Consider the following 16,228-nt stretch of genomic DNA (forward strand, 5'->3'; position numbering starts at 1 on the left):
TTTTTCACATTCGATTATTCTCATTATATATATATATATATATATATATATATATTATACATATATAAATTATATATATATATATTATATATATATATTATTATATATATATTATTACATATATTATTTTATATATATATATATATATATATATATATATATATATATATATATATAATCCATAAGTCTATAACTGAAATTTTTAACTGAATTTTCTTTGCTAACATTCCATCATCACTTATAAACTAAAAGTAATTCATAAAATTGCGCTACTTTCACTTATTAGTCTACACACTTGTTGGTTGCCATTGCATGTTGATTGTCGAGAAGAGAGATTGTATGGAAGAAAAAGTATGAAATAAAAGTGTTATAAATATTAAAAGTAGATAATTTCATTCCAAGCGTTTGATAAATAATTATGTTTTTATGAGTTATATAGTGTAAATTATTCTGTAGAGCTTCTAGAATGACGTGTAACTCAATATACTACTACTAATACTAATAATAATAATAATAATAATAATAATAATAATAATAATAATAATTGTTGTTGTTCTTCGTTATTATTATTATTATTATTAATAATAATAATAATAATAATAATAATAATAATAATAATAATAATAATAATAATAATAGGATCTAACACTAATGATTAGAATTGCAAAGGTTTGGTGTAAAGAACTCGAGGGATGTAGAGTATGATAAATTGAATAATAAAACCTCAACAACTAAACAACGCTGCTCAACTAAATGCTGCTTTTTATATGGCTCTGGTTCATAAGTTTTAATTTAAACCTATTATTATTATTATAGGAAGAAATAAAATCTGGTAAAATAAACTGAATCTGTTAATAGCGATTGCTGAGGTTGTTGCTGCATCAAGTCAGCAGTGGCGGTGAACAAAATGTCGGATTGCTTCTTTGTGAATAAATATTTAGGCTAAATCTGATGGGAATTGGGCTTAGCATGTGATTCCAAGCTGCATGAAAGGTGCGTGTCTGCCTGGGTAGGGACTGCAATACCCCAGAGTAGAACGGCATACAGTATGTGGATGTCAGGGAAATATTAACAATGGGAAGAACCAAACGATTTGAGCAATGAAAACAAGGTGTTGCTTTGAAAGGGGAGAATCTAGCGGACATGACATGATTTGTTGATTATGAGCAGAGCGGATGGAAGTTTTGCACACATGTTTTCGGGAAGAGAATATGAACATATAGACTCTCTCTCTCTCTCTCTCTCTCTCTCTCTCTCTCTCTCTCTCTCTCTCAAGAAATCCATCATGATTGGAGCATGTTTTCTCTTTTCTTTTATAACGGCTTTCAAGAACCATTCATCATGTACAAAGATACGTTTCCAAGATTTTAAATCACAAAAGTTTTGGCAATGAAACCCAAAGAAAAAAAACGCAGAACAAAGATCCAATTCAACCTTTTTTTTTTTTTCATTATCATCAAAAATTAGTATTTTTTTTTTTTTTTTTTTTTGCCCTAACCCATTTACAATCATTTATTGATGAAAGTCGGACATTTATAGTTATGGACGGTCAAAATAGCATATACATTTTCTCCATCTTTCCTTAACATTAACCCAATCTAATATTTTTACAAGTATTTATTTATGAAAATCAGACTTTTATGGAAACAGATAGCCCACATAAACTATAACGTTTCTCCATCTCTCCTTAATACTAGCCCCAATCTAATAATACTAAATCATTAATGACAATATCCATATGCCATGAATTTTTTCAAAATATACATTTAAATGCATGATACTCATCAGTTGCAACGTGTACAAGCTACTCGGCTACAAAGCATCAACATCAGGATTTGTCGTCCTCTTGTTAGCTCTGTCCTTGTGTGCGGTTAGCAAAGACATATAAGGCATGAAACCACCAATCCATGAGGTGAAGATAACAACATTGTTTCTACTAATGTGCAACTGTTATGCATTTGTGTGTTCTGGGCTCAAACTTGCCTGACTTCGTATGCACTTGCACTGGTTGTTATGGATAAAAATCTACAATTTTGTAATTTTTAAAAATTTTTATTGCATTTTTACCCCAAACAAGGCACAGTGCCACTTTGATGTAGGGGATTACTATCTGGGACATAATTGCAGGGGCACTATGTAGAGAGTTTAGCAGCAAGATGACTGTTTACATTTACACTTGAACTTCTGCATGTCAGTGCAGTCGGAGAAAAGGGAATTTCAAAGTTTAGCAGTTCTGGGGAATAAACTATTAGAGTAGAATGCTTTTTGGCATCTGGGGATCTCTACTGTGTAAGGGTGGGATTTTGCTGCTTTTCTGGTTTGTCAGGGGGTGCAAGGGCTTTTAGTTCGTTGAAGCACTTATTATTAAAATACTTGTTCAATAGGCAGAGGGATGCAACGTTTCATTGATGGGACAGTGGCTGAAGCCTAGATGACAGTTCATGACCAATTAGGTTGGCGACTCCCTTTTGAACCCTATCCAGGAGTGAGGGACTAGTAGCAGGAGCAGTAAAATAATTAGTCTTATTGCAGCTTTATCTTAAAATTTTGATTGAAAAATCGCTTTTGGGTAACTTGATTATGTAGTAGAGCAGATATCTATTTAATGTAGCCGCCTTCAACCTCAATCACCACCTCAATAGAGGTCTAGAACTAGGAGCATGCCTTTTCTACAAGTGTCGATGGGAGCTCACCAAATACTCGGTGGATGGCAGCGATCAGGCTGGAATTGGAGTTGTGGGAAGTCATGTTGGTAATGTTCTCAATGTATGATCAAACAAAGTAATCCAGCGGGTTCAGGTTGGGGGAGGAGGAGAAGGGCCAGTTAGAGAAGGCTACAAAGTCGTTGCACAGTTTCTGAAGCCAAGCCTGAGTCTCTTTAGACTTGTTGGATAGCGCTGAATCCTGCTGCCACACCCAGGGTCTACCAGTAACCATCTGATTGTACCAGGGGATCACCACACTCTTCAGTATATCCAAGTACACTTTGGTGTTGACTTTCAAGCCTACTTCGAGTGGCATGATGTGGCTTTCATTTAAAACCACACCAAAGACCATAACTGTGGCCGGAAACTTTATTTTCATCACTCTGGATATCTCCCTGTTATTCGTGGCAATCCAGTAATACATTTTGAGGGTGCTGGCAATAGTTGTGTTATCATAACTTGGATCAGTAGAGAGCACGAGTGTTACAAGGGTGTATCACCGATCCCATTCGTTAAACATTGTGTCACTTATAGACATGATAGAAGGCTCCTATCACTCTTGGGATTTGTACCCAACTGGTCAACTAGTAGATGGTCTGCAACAAAAAAGAAAACTGGTTTTCATTAAACGGAAATGGAATCATGTCGTCTTTTCTAGAGTGATAGATGGTGGAATGGAGAAAAGTGGTTTGTTACTTTTATCTCCTCTAAAACCAAGCTTCTCTCCAATCACAACCAATGCTCCAATCCATTTTTTTTTTGCCTCAGTTGAAATGAATGGCTCTGTCCTTAAGGAAGGCGTTTGTTTCATAAACTCCAACGACTGGCTTTTACTCCAGATCTAAAAAGGAAGACTCATATCCAATCTGTTGCTAAAGTTACTGAAAAAAAAAGATTGAATCATTCTACCACTCCAGAAAATAGATACTCCTGATGCAATCATCTATCTATACGAAATCAGATATGTTATAAGATGGCATAATGCTACCACATCTCAGGAGTTGCTGTTCAAAGCACTCTTTTTACTTTGACAGAGTACAAAATTGACTTTGCAATCTAGTGGAATGAAATGATCTCTTCTCTTCCCTAATAGCCCCTTTCTCACAGAAGAAATTTTGCTAGTATTTCTCAATTCTATTCCTATTTTCAGAGTATGTACTCGACTGGGCTCCAATATCTGCTGCATCTTGTAAAATATTCACAACAAAAACTCTTCTATCTACAACCATTGTTAAGAACTTTTCATTTCTTCTTCTGTATACCCAAAACTAAGAATTTCTCATTTGTGGAACACACTACCACAGGATTTCTACCCTAATGACTACAACTTGTCCTCAAGTTCAATGTTAACAAATACTATCGAGCCGTTCTGTAAGTAATTAAATGTTGCTTACTCCGCTAATCATTTCCAGTTCCTCTCATAGTTTTTATTGTTCAATTAACAGTCCCGTTAACTCTTATGCTCGAGTGGCTTGTGGTCTTAATATGTGATGACTCCTTAGTATGACAACGAATTGTAACTAAATCTTTTTGGTTTTAAATCTATATTTCCTTAGTTCTTTTCCATGTTTTGTGAGTCTATCCTCTCACAGGCCGCAAAACAACTGCATGATGAGGGTTTTCTGTCTAATGTTACAATGAATTAAAGTATTATTTGAATAATCTTTTTTAAGTTAGAAATTTTTAGTTTTTAGTATTGGCCAATAGTGTCATTTTAGTTTTCAAGGTGTTTAAAAGTTAATCTATTGGAATTTGGTGATCGTATGCAAATAGAAACAAAAAAGGAATTGTCAAAGTACACATTACTAAGATAGTAGTTTGTATAACGTCAATATCCGAGTTTGAATCTCACGTAAGACGAAAAGATTTTTTTTATTACTGGACACATGCTTTATAAATTTAATGAAATTAAATTAACATAATAACATAAAAACATCACATAAATAATTTTTAAAACGAAATCATTGTCTTGATAATCCACAAGACATAAAGAGTTTGGCATTGAACGTATTAGTTAAAAAGCAAATCATTTTTATTTTCTAAAATATTTTCTAATAAAAACAAATATATTCATCGTAGTTACTTACTTTCTTATACAAATACTAAGTAGCATATATTTTTCCACAAAATTTCACAAATATTTTACTTTGTACTAATTAGCTACAAAACGATTGAAAATGGAAATTGAAATACTCGGGTATTTTATTCAGGAAACATCATTTCAGAAAGATATTTTTCATTTTTATTAGTTTTTGATCAAAACTTAAACTTTTTCTATTCACTAAATATTTTCCCCGAAAACATATGCAGATCCATCTTTTCTGATGGCGGAAAAACTATTTACGATTTCTTGGGTTACATTCGTTCTTTTTTTTTTTTTTGTGGTTTTAAATAAGAAAAACAAAACAGAGAAAAACATCAATTTCTCTAATCTTATTGACATTGTCTCCTTCTCCAACCCCAAAAATTTCAACCACTTACCCCCACTCCCCAACCAATACTTCATCACCCAATATCTTTTTTCACCCTTCACCCCCACCTACAAGGTCTCCACCCACAATTTAACGTCAGTTGAAATAACGACTAACGTTTCGCAATGCTGTTTTCTCAACGGCAAACATTTCCCTCCTACTTTTTCATTTTTTTTTTTTTTTTAACAATTTTCCCCTAAATCCCAACACCCTACCATACACACCTTCTTCATTCCTCTGCAGTTTCAGGCATGTTTCTATTTGTATGCATCGAATGTCTTCTTTTTCAAAGCATCTGTCGCAGGGCGGCCGTTTTCAAATCAAAACCGAGTTAACTCGACGTACTTTGCAGCATGTATTGATTTTTTTTATTAATCTTTATGTTTTATTTTTGGTTTGTTTTGTTAATTCGCCTTCTGTCGTGTGTGTCTCTTTTTGTTTGCGTTCGTCTTTTATTCTATCTTCGTATTTGTGGATTGTCTTATCATATTCAAGAGTAATTCTCCTCAAATGGAATGTGCTCCTGGCTCTCAGCGAAGGCACTTTTAACCAAACAAAGAACTGAAAAAGCATCACAATCGAATCTAAATAGGAATAGTCGTGCATATTTCAACATCAAAATGCCAGGTATCATGTGAAATCGTTACGACATTCTATTTGGCGCATAATATCTCTATATTACGTGAGGTATGTGTATATGTTTGGATAACGTCGCTAAAGAGGTGATCTTGAGGTTATATGAGAAAATAATTGTGTGGAGGTATTAAAATGTTTCTTATGTTGATGCAATTCTCTATCTGTATAAAAGCCAAGTACGTCCAAGGATGGAGTACTACTGCCACATCTGGGCAGGAGCTGCTAAAAACAGCCTATCCTGACTTGACAGAGTACAAAATAGGCTGGTGATGCCCTTTTTTCTTCCTTGCAACCTCTCTCCCACAGGAGAGACGTTGCGAGCCTGTTTTTGTTTTATCGTTACTACCATGGCAGGTGCTCGTCTGAACTCCAATCTCTGGTCCCCCCTCGCCAATCTTTCACGAAAAACACCCGTCTAGCTGAAACCACTGTCAAAAATTTTCCCCACTCCTTATCTGTGCCAAAATCAAAACGTAGATTCCATGAACAAAGCTTCTTTCTTAGAAGTGCACGCCTGTGGAACTTTGTTCCGGTTGCCTGTTTCCACCTGACTACAACCTGGATGTCTTCAAGTCCAATGTGAACAAATTCCTGATGAACCGCCTCCTTAAGTAAGACACTTTATCAGATCTCCAAAACTAACATACTGTACATACAATAACCCTTATCGCCGAGTGGCTTCCGGGCCTTGATAATTGGTGACTACCTTGTAAAATTTTTTTTTTTTTTTAATGTTAAATATTATTACAGGACGAGTCATTTCAATTAAAAATTTATTTTATTTTACCAATCTAAACTCGAGAAATGCACGATTAAAATATGTAAACATTGCCCAAATACTGTCCATCATGGCTGCCTTGCAGAGGCTTTATATAAGAGCAACTAATGAATCGATCATTATGAATTTTGGAATGCAGCTGTTAAGTGTAAGGGGTCATAATTTTGGGTTATCAATAATAATTTAATTTAGTTTTATGTAAAGGGGTAAAAAGGAGGTGAAAGCCCTTTTTGAAAATTCAGAAACTTCCAATTTTTAAAAATTTTATTTAAACAATCACAAAATTTTAGTTGCTTTTGTGTATTTTACAAGATTTTTAGAGTGCATAATATGAACACAATTTCCTATTTGAAAGTTCAAATATATCGGATTTTCATTAAATTTGCTCCGTAGCAATTCTCAATGAAGCAAGATTTTATGAATTTCAATTTCTTCTAAAGATCACTTAAGCATTAACTTTTAGACATTTTCTCTAGAATCAAAATCGATTTTTATCAAATTTAGAATAAGGAAACTCGACATAAAGTTTAATATGTTGGTTTTACTCTTTGTAATAGGACATAAAAGTGGTGCAAAATTGTTTTGTTCAAGAAATTAATTTTTACTTGTCATGGGACATATATTCTTCAAGTGTCTTTCTTCTCATTTTATGTCATTAATCAGTCATAAATCTGCAGATACTACCATTTTTGTCAGACGGTAAAATTCTTCTGCCTAGATTAAAAAGTTTCTAAGATTCTGTATAATTGTAACTTTTGCATCTGATGAATCGTCTGGCTTCATGATCCATAGTTTATCAAGTGGCAAGACGGAACAAAAAGAATTTTCTTTGCACTTTCAGTGAACCATTTACTCAGCCTATGATTTATAAAGTAATTATAAAAATCTTGTTAAAGAAAAAATTATACCTTAATGGGAGCTTTCGATTATGAATTTAGAAAGAGGTAAACGGCTTTATAAAAAAAACTGTTATTTTAGGTTGGATGTTTTATTTTGTTTTGTTTTTTTATTCAACTGATTTTTGTAATTGAAAACTTAATTATCTTTTTATTATAATAATCAAATAAAACTTTTTTATAGTTGAGTATTTTTTTACATATAATCACTGTTTTTGTTTGTTTGAAAATACGTTCAGGATAATTTACATTGAACATATGTTTAAATAGTTTCAGATATTTTATGAGTAGAAATGCAATAAAATCAAATAAAACTTCATGATAATAACGCAAATGTAAAATTGTGAATTAAAAATTATGCCAAGTTCTGAACGGAAGAAAATGGTAAGGGACAGTTTTCTAATAAACACTGTGTGTCTCTTTCCAAACTCATAACTGGAAGTCACCTTGAAGAAACAATCTTAAAATTACTTATAAAAACTTATAAGACATTTATGGTTCACCTTTTTTTGTACTACCACTAGAGGATAAGCGTTAATGAGATGGACAGATTAACAGTTGAATAATGATGTTGCTTGATGGCTAATAAGAGATGTTTTAAAATCCTCACATAATATAATTCAACACATAAGAGACAACCAACAAAACAATAATTCATCTGACTTTGTCAGAAATATCACTCATGGAGTGTGAGGACTAAAGGACAACGTAAGAGAGCCAGTGACAGTTATTTACATAAAGATTTTTTAATGTCTTAATAAATTCTATTCAATACTCATTTCAATTTTGTTCTATGTATGCAATAGTTTCTGCATAAAATAAATTAATTGCACAAAGAAAAAAATAGCCAACATTTCTTTAATATTTATTTTTCATTTAAAGTTAATTTCCAAAGACGACAATTCAAATGGGAACATGACTTAAACAAACACAACTGAACACTTCTGATTTAAAATAAACGAGGAAACGAAATGATTCGTGTATTTGCACGTTTTTGTTAGGTTTTAGATTAAATTATTTCATGTTTTTTTGTTTTCTTGTTCATTTATACAAGATCCAATCTGACAAAAAAAAGCACATTTTGGAAGTAGTTTTCTATAGAAAAGACAGAAATTATCTGTCTGCTAATTATTTATTTTATGTTTCTGAATTATTTAAATGAGTATTGATAATTTGCATATACCAATTTTCATTCAATTTCAGAAGACTGTCACTTGAGGTTGATTACTAATCAACGCCTTTAACCGTTGTGCCACGAGTATATGTCGACAACTCTAGTATAAATGTGAAAGCTTTCAACGTAAACTGGATGTGCATAGGTTCCTGGCTTTGACATAAAGATTCACAACAGCTGCACTTAAAGAAGATCGAAGGATACATCAGCCGAATTGTTATGAAAATAAAACAACACTATACTCGGAAACTATGACATGGATTTCAGTCAAACATTGCATCCAAATTAGGCCAATTCCCAAAGATGCTCATATTTTATATATAAAGTAAAAACGATTCCCACCATACGTTTGTAATTAATACCTTTTTATTTACTACAAGCTACATATTTAAATATATTTAATCCGTCATTTATGCCAAATAGTGGTTTGTATTGTTAAAAGAAACATAAAATGTTTAATCAATTTCATCGATTTTAATATTTAATTCTAATCAATATTTTATTTATTTTAGCTATACGTAGGAAAGGGCGGTAGAGGTTTTTACTGGTACAGTATAAAGTCTTAGCACTACCATCCAAACCACTGAATACTAATTTAATAAAACAGCTATCACTTTTCCCTTTTTCTCTGCTGACCGACATTCCACTAAAATTATCAGTATGGTTCAGTAAAGACGACATTTAACAGTTATATTGTTGTCAAATGATTCGAACACGTGGCTACAGTTCACATATATTAAAGAGATCTTTCACGTATATTAAAGAGATCGAAACTAGTTGGAGTCAGTTGAAGTTGTGAGTTGAAATGCGAACACTTGGTGGTTTACTTGTCAATCCAATTGTTGTTAACCAATAATTATTTTATCATAGAATAAATTTATATTCATATTTGTGTATTGTTTTCCAATCGAGGATACGATACACACACATACACGCGCACACACACACACGCACGCACACACACACACACACACACACACACACATACATACACGTGTATATATACTCCTATAAATTCGTTCTTTTTTGTGTGTATTGATATTCAAATTAAAATCCCTCTTTTCTATTTATTTATGCATTTATCTGCTTTCCCACGAAAGCAAATTAGACACAAGGTCGTTTTTAATGTGGGATCAAACCAGCTCCCCTAAAACAAGGGTAAAAAGGGGGAACTCTGGCAGTATCCAAAAAATAGTAATTGTCTCGGTATGAAGGGTCTCCCCTACGTTGACCAAGGACCAATTAACTTATGTGCAGCATCTGCAGAACAGATACTACATTTTGATCCCGGCTCGAAGGTTAGAACAACAAAAAAAGGTAACCCTCTTTTTTATTAGTATTTATTTGCTTTCCCACCAAAGCAAAATGTGACACAAGGTCGTTTTTAAAGTGGGAGTAAACAGCTCCCCGAAGAAAAGGCAAAAGATGCACTCTGTTTGGGTCCAAAAATATTAATTGTCCCAGTATAGAGGGTTTCCCCTCCATTGACTGAGACAAATTACCTAAAATGCAGCATCTGTAGAACAGATACTACATTTTGATCCCGGCCCGAAGTCGAAGAACAACAGGGTATTTATTTGCTTCCCCACCGAGCAAATTAGGCACAAGGCCGATTTTTAATGTGAGGAGTGAAGGGGAAATGGGGACCAACTCCCCGGGGAGTAGGGGAGCTGGATAGTGACAATTGATATGAAGGGTTTCCCCTACATTGACCAAGGTCTTATATGTGGGGTTGCCCCCACATATGGTTTTTGCTTGCAGTATCTGCCGGAACAGATACTACACGTTGAGATATTAAATCTTTTATTCAGGCAAAAAAAGAAACTTAACAAAAAACTTAGACACAAGGCCAACTCAAAAAGGGGGGGGCAGATGGGGGGTCGTTGGTCATCCTTGTCACTCTAGAACTAAACAAAAGTTTCGCTTAAGGCCGAGAAAAACAGAAAAAAGGCAACCCTCTTTTCTATTTATTTAAAAAGAAAATACAATTTTCTTATATATTGGTAGTGGAATTGCATTCACTAGCAAAAGATCTAGCTAATTTGCATATTCTTTTAAACATTCATTTTAATTAATTCCCTATTAGTTGCTTCGGTTTTCTAATGAGATAATCATCTTTAGTTAACTATTATGTGTAATTATATTCATGCAGATATTCTACATGATTTATACTTGCATAATATTTGTGTAAAAAGTTTATAGTAAACACAAAATTGTTTCCACATATATTTATGTATACGTATATATTTTTGTTTAACAAATTTTGCCTACCAAACTCCTCCTAGAGTTTTTGGTCTACAAACATGAAACTTCATATATAAGGTATTTAAATTCATGCATTTGGGTTTTAGCCCGGAAAAATCGGTGCAAAAGTGTGAAAATTTAAAAAAATGAAGTTTGCCAGGTGAAGGTCGAACGCCGGCATTACGAATGCATAACGTAGTATGTATTGGTTCATGTTTTAATTTTTTGCCTTGCAGTAAACATGTTTTCATAGCCCAGTCATTGACGGCAGAGGCAAAATAAATCGTAAGCTGCACGTTTTAGTTACGATTCTCAGTGGGGAGCATGAGTCTTTTTTTTATACTTTTTAAATCATTACTATATACAATCTATCTATCTATTTATATATCTATAAATGTGAAAATGCCTGTCCGTCTTTTCTCTATAATAGTTAAGGAAGACTATTATACAGAAACGGATTACTTTACATATTCACACTTTTTAATATATACATATGCACATAACCTTATGAACAGTACATAGGGCCCGAGCAAAGCCAGGCGGATCTGTTAGTATATCTATAAAAGTGACCATGTTTGTGTGGCTGTGTCTGTATATCTGTCTGTGTGTCTGTGTACATTTCCCTGCGCAATAACTTTGTCAATTTTAAGTCTACAGACTCGAAATTTGTTATATGGGGTATTGAGATTTGGGAAAATCTTTGTAATCTGAAATTTTAGATATAGGTTCCTTGGACATGGATATTACTTAATAACTTGATTTGAGCCCAAAACAATAAATGTTAAGGTGTAGTAATAGGGACCAAAGTTTTTAAAAAATTGACCTCTACGGTCTCTACCAAATTACTCATTTGAAAATTTACATAAAGGGTATTCAAAGATAGGGCAAGCTTTTTAATCGGTTTTGATCGAAAAAATTTTAATTACCAATATATAAATGTATGTATACATGTATGTTTATATGTCTGCCAATAACTTTTGACAGAGGCGACGAATTTTACCAAGACCAGTATCGTTTTGAAGTTCGACCTGTCAGACGACAAATATCGAAATATTGGCTAAAAACATTAATATCTTCACCTTCAACTGGGCACTTTTCTACAGGGGTGGTCTCTTTTTTTGCCAATATTTTTTAAAGTCATCCTCTCCTTTCGATGGTCTAGCCTTAATTTAAACCTACATTACTTCCGGTTTGGCAGTAGTCGTAACAGCAAAGACGTCGGGGTTTTTCCCGTTCTTTTCCTCCTTCGCGATACTGGTTCGAGCTTGCCTTCCTACTAGCACTTTCTTTTTTTTTTTGCTCAACATACACCTCCAAACACCCGGGCAACGCCGGACTGAAATGCTACTATATCTATAAAAATGAACGTGTCTGCGTGTGTGTCTGTTTGTCTGTGTACATTTCCCTACACAATAACTCTGTCAATTTTTAGTCTACAGACTCGAAATTTGATATACATGGTACTGAGATTTTGGAAAATTGAAATGATCAGTTTTCAGCCAGGAATTTCGCTAGTAAGGGGAGGGGTCAAAGTTCAACGATTTGACCTTTGAGAACTCTACCAAACTCTGCCGACAATTTTGGGTCTAAACACTTGAAATTTTAGATATAAGTTCCTTGAACATGAATCTAACTTGATTTGAGCCCAAAACAATAAATGTTAAGGTGTCATAATAGAGGTCAAAGTTAACAAAATTTTACCGTTTCGGTCTCTACCAAATTACTCAGACAATTTCTGGTCTAAATATTTGAAAGATAGGGCTAGCTTTTTAATCGGTTTGGGTCGAAAATTTTTAGTTACCAATATATAAATGTATGTATCTATGTATGTTTGCATTTCTGCCTAAAACTTTCGACAGTGGCGACGAATTTTCACAATATCAGAATCGTTTTGACGTTCGACCTTTCAGACGACAAATATCGAAAAATTGGCTAAAAACATTAACTTCTTCACTTTCAACTGGACATTTTTCTACAGGGGGAGGTCGCTTTTTTCCCGATATTTTTGAAATTCATTCTCTCCTTTCGATTGTCTAGCCTTAATTTAAACCTACGTCACTTCTGGTTTAGCGGTAGTCGTAAGAGCAAAGACGGACGGTTTTTTCCCCGTTCTTTTCCTCCTTCGCGGTACGGGTTCAAGCCTGCCTTCCCACTACCACTTTTTTTTTTTTTGCTCAACATACACATCCAAACACCCGGGCAACGCCGGACTGAAATGCTAGTATATATATATATATATATATATATATATATATATATATATATATATATATATATATATATACAAGTTAGAAAAGCATTTCATCCAAGGCATGAAAATTGTTAAACAAAATGTTTTTACTATAGGCTTTAAAAATAAAGGTACAAGATTCAATTTGAAATTTATTTTACTTCGAAGTGTACTTTATAAATTTTACAAAGTAAGGTATGCAAATTTAATACCTTACTTATAAGAAAAATTTTGAACATACTTGTTATTCTTAGGAAAGAGGAATTTTTGATGTCTATGTATCATTTGACATCTTGAACAAAAGAATATTTTACCCATCCTAGGACGGGGATTATATGTATGAGATTATTGTACGTTCCCTAGAACAGGAAATTTACAGCACATATATGGAAAAAAATTTCCTTGCCTAGGGCGGGTAATGTACAACACATATTTAAAATAATTTACATAATTTTCTGTTGTGCAAACTTTTCTGTATGTCACAGGTAAGAGCTTTTGTTTTTACATCAAAGTGCTATAGTGAAGAAGAACCTTATTTCTCATTTGAAAGTCATACTACCTGAATATATATACATGATTTTTGGTTTTAATAACTTTTATGCACGTCACAGGTAGGATTTTCTTTGTTTTTTCATATGAGTACTATACTGCACAAGTACCTTATTTCTTGGGTAGGATAATGTACAAATACGTCATTTCTAAGATATAGATGAAACTACTCGATAATTTTACATAATTTTCTGTTGTGCTAACTTTTCCGTGTGTTTTAGTGGGAGTTTGTTTGTTTTTACATCAGAATGATATAGTGACGAAGTACCTTATTTCTTATATAAATTACATACTACTCGAATATATTACATGATTTTTGGTTTTGATTACTTTTATGTACGTCGCAAGTAATATTTATTTGTTTTTCACATGTGTACTATACTGTACAAGTACCTTATTGCTTGGGTAAGATACTGCACAAGTACATTTTTCTAATTTATAAATGAAAGAACTCAATACTTTTATGAAAATTTCTGTTGTGCTTAATGTTTTGTACATCAGGGGGTAAGAATTTGTTTTTTTTATCTGGGTGCTATAGTGAAGAAGCACATTATTTGTTAGATGTAAGTTATACTACTCGAATATTTAACGGGATTTACAGTTTTAATAATTTATCTACGCCACAGGTAAGATATTCTTTGTTTTTTTATGTGAGTACTATACTGCACAAGTACCTTATTTCTTGGGTAGGATATGTTGCAAGTATGTTATTTCTAAAATAAAGATGAAACTACTCGATGATTTTACATAGTTTTTCATATGAGTACTATACTGTCAAATTCTTTATTATTTGGATAGAATTCCTTGTACACATAAATATATTAACAAAGTAAGTGAACATTGAATGTGATTTTTGGAATATGACATCTATAGACATATACAAACATATACATTACATATAATTCATAATGATCAGTTTAGTTTTGGAGTTGATCCAATACACAAAAAGATATAATCATATATACATAATTAAAATTAATAATGATCGGTTAATTAGTTTAGGAGTGAATTCAATACATATATATATATATATATATATATATAAACGCATACACATCCTTAAAATTCATTATGGTCGATTAATTAGTTTAGGAGTGAATCTAATACGTAGAAATATATAAACATACACACATAATTAAAATTCATAACGATCGGATAATTAGTTTTGGAGTGAATCCAATAACAGAAATACATAATCATATACACATCCTTAAAATTAATGATTTGTTCATTAATTTAGGAGTGAATCCAATACATACAAATATACAGACATATATACATAAATAAAATTAATAATGATCGGTTAATTAGTTTAGGAGTAAATCCAATGCACAGAAATATGTAATCATATACACATCATTAAAATTAATAATGATCGGTTAATTAATTTAGGAGCGAATCAAATACATTAAAAAAATACAGACATATACATACAATTAAAATTCATAATAATCAATTAAATAGTTTAGGAATGAATTCAATACAAAATTCCATTACTGGATCTATTTACGTGATTATTGGAATGTAACAAATAAGCTGATATATAATATATCCTGTATATTTGGAATATGACATTTTCGTTATGTACAGCAAAAACATTTTTCCGTATTTTTTTATATAAAAATGTTCTTTTATAATTATTACGTAACATTTAAAGGTCAAGGATATCGGAATGTAACAAAAAAAAATAGAAAGAAATGGTGGAGTTCGAATCCGCAATACTGGTGTTAGTAATCGATGACGCTACGCGTTGCACAAAAGAGACAACTGTGTTATTAATCCGGTAAATTTAATAAATAAATAAATCTCTGTTACAGATCGTGCGCATGCGCAAACGACGTTATTGTTGCTATGCTCGTTAAGTTGTCATTTCTTTCAAGTTTTTTAATCCCTTAGCAATTGTTTTAATCAATCAAACACCCCTAATAAAATTCTGCACCCTATATGCAATCTTTTCAGCTACAGCACGCCGTCAAACGACCATCCGTCTAGGATGAGATACAATCGGAACACACACACACACATACACACACATAGTGAGATTTATATAGTAGATTAGAAATTTAAATGAATTTTCTTAAAAATATAACTCAGTACCAAAAGCGATGAAAGTTTTTACATTTATTTTGTGAAATTTAGATACATAAAAAAGTTTTGGGGAAAACAACTTTAGTGTAATAATAGAAATAAATTTTAAATTGCAAAAAATTATGTTGATTCTCAAAATTTCAACATGTTGATTATGTCATTCTTGTCCATTATCTTATAATTCTTTGAATTTACAAAATTTGCAACTAAATATAGTAGAGTGCAGAGGGGGGGGGTCAAATGTGAAACCAAATTGGGGAGTGAGGCATCCAATCATATTCAAACTATTTCTCAGAACTAGAACTTATACATGAGTTTTTGGGGCGTACAATCAATTGGTTCTGGGTATCACCCGATCTCTGCACGCCACTGTCAGATCGTTTTGTTTTAAATCTGGTATTGAAATGAATGTTTTGAATTTGTTTAATTAAAATAAAATCGGTTTCAACTTATTCTT

General features: G+C 32.5%; 1 protein-coding gene across 1 annotated transcript in view; it reads right to left on the bottom strand.

Annotated features, from left to right (window-relative positions):
• LOC145245981 (dynein axonemal heavy chain 6-like) overlaps window positions 1-16,228 on the bottom strand; it is a 632,504-nt gene that overhangs the window by 141,284 nt on the left and 474,992 nt on the right. The window lies entirely within an intron of this gene.

Source organism: Euprymna scolopes, chromosome 23 (genome assembly GCF_053919585.1).
Source record: "Euprymna scolopes isolate OS-2025 chromosome 23, ASM5391958v1, whole genome shotgun sequence".
NCBI lineage: Eukaryota > Metazoa > Mollusca > Cephalopoda > Sepiida > Sepiolidae > Euprymna > Euprymna scolopes.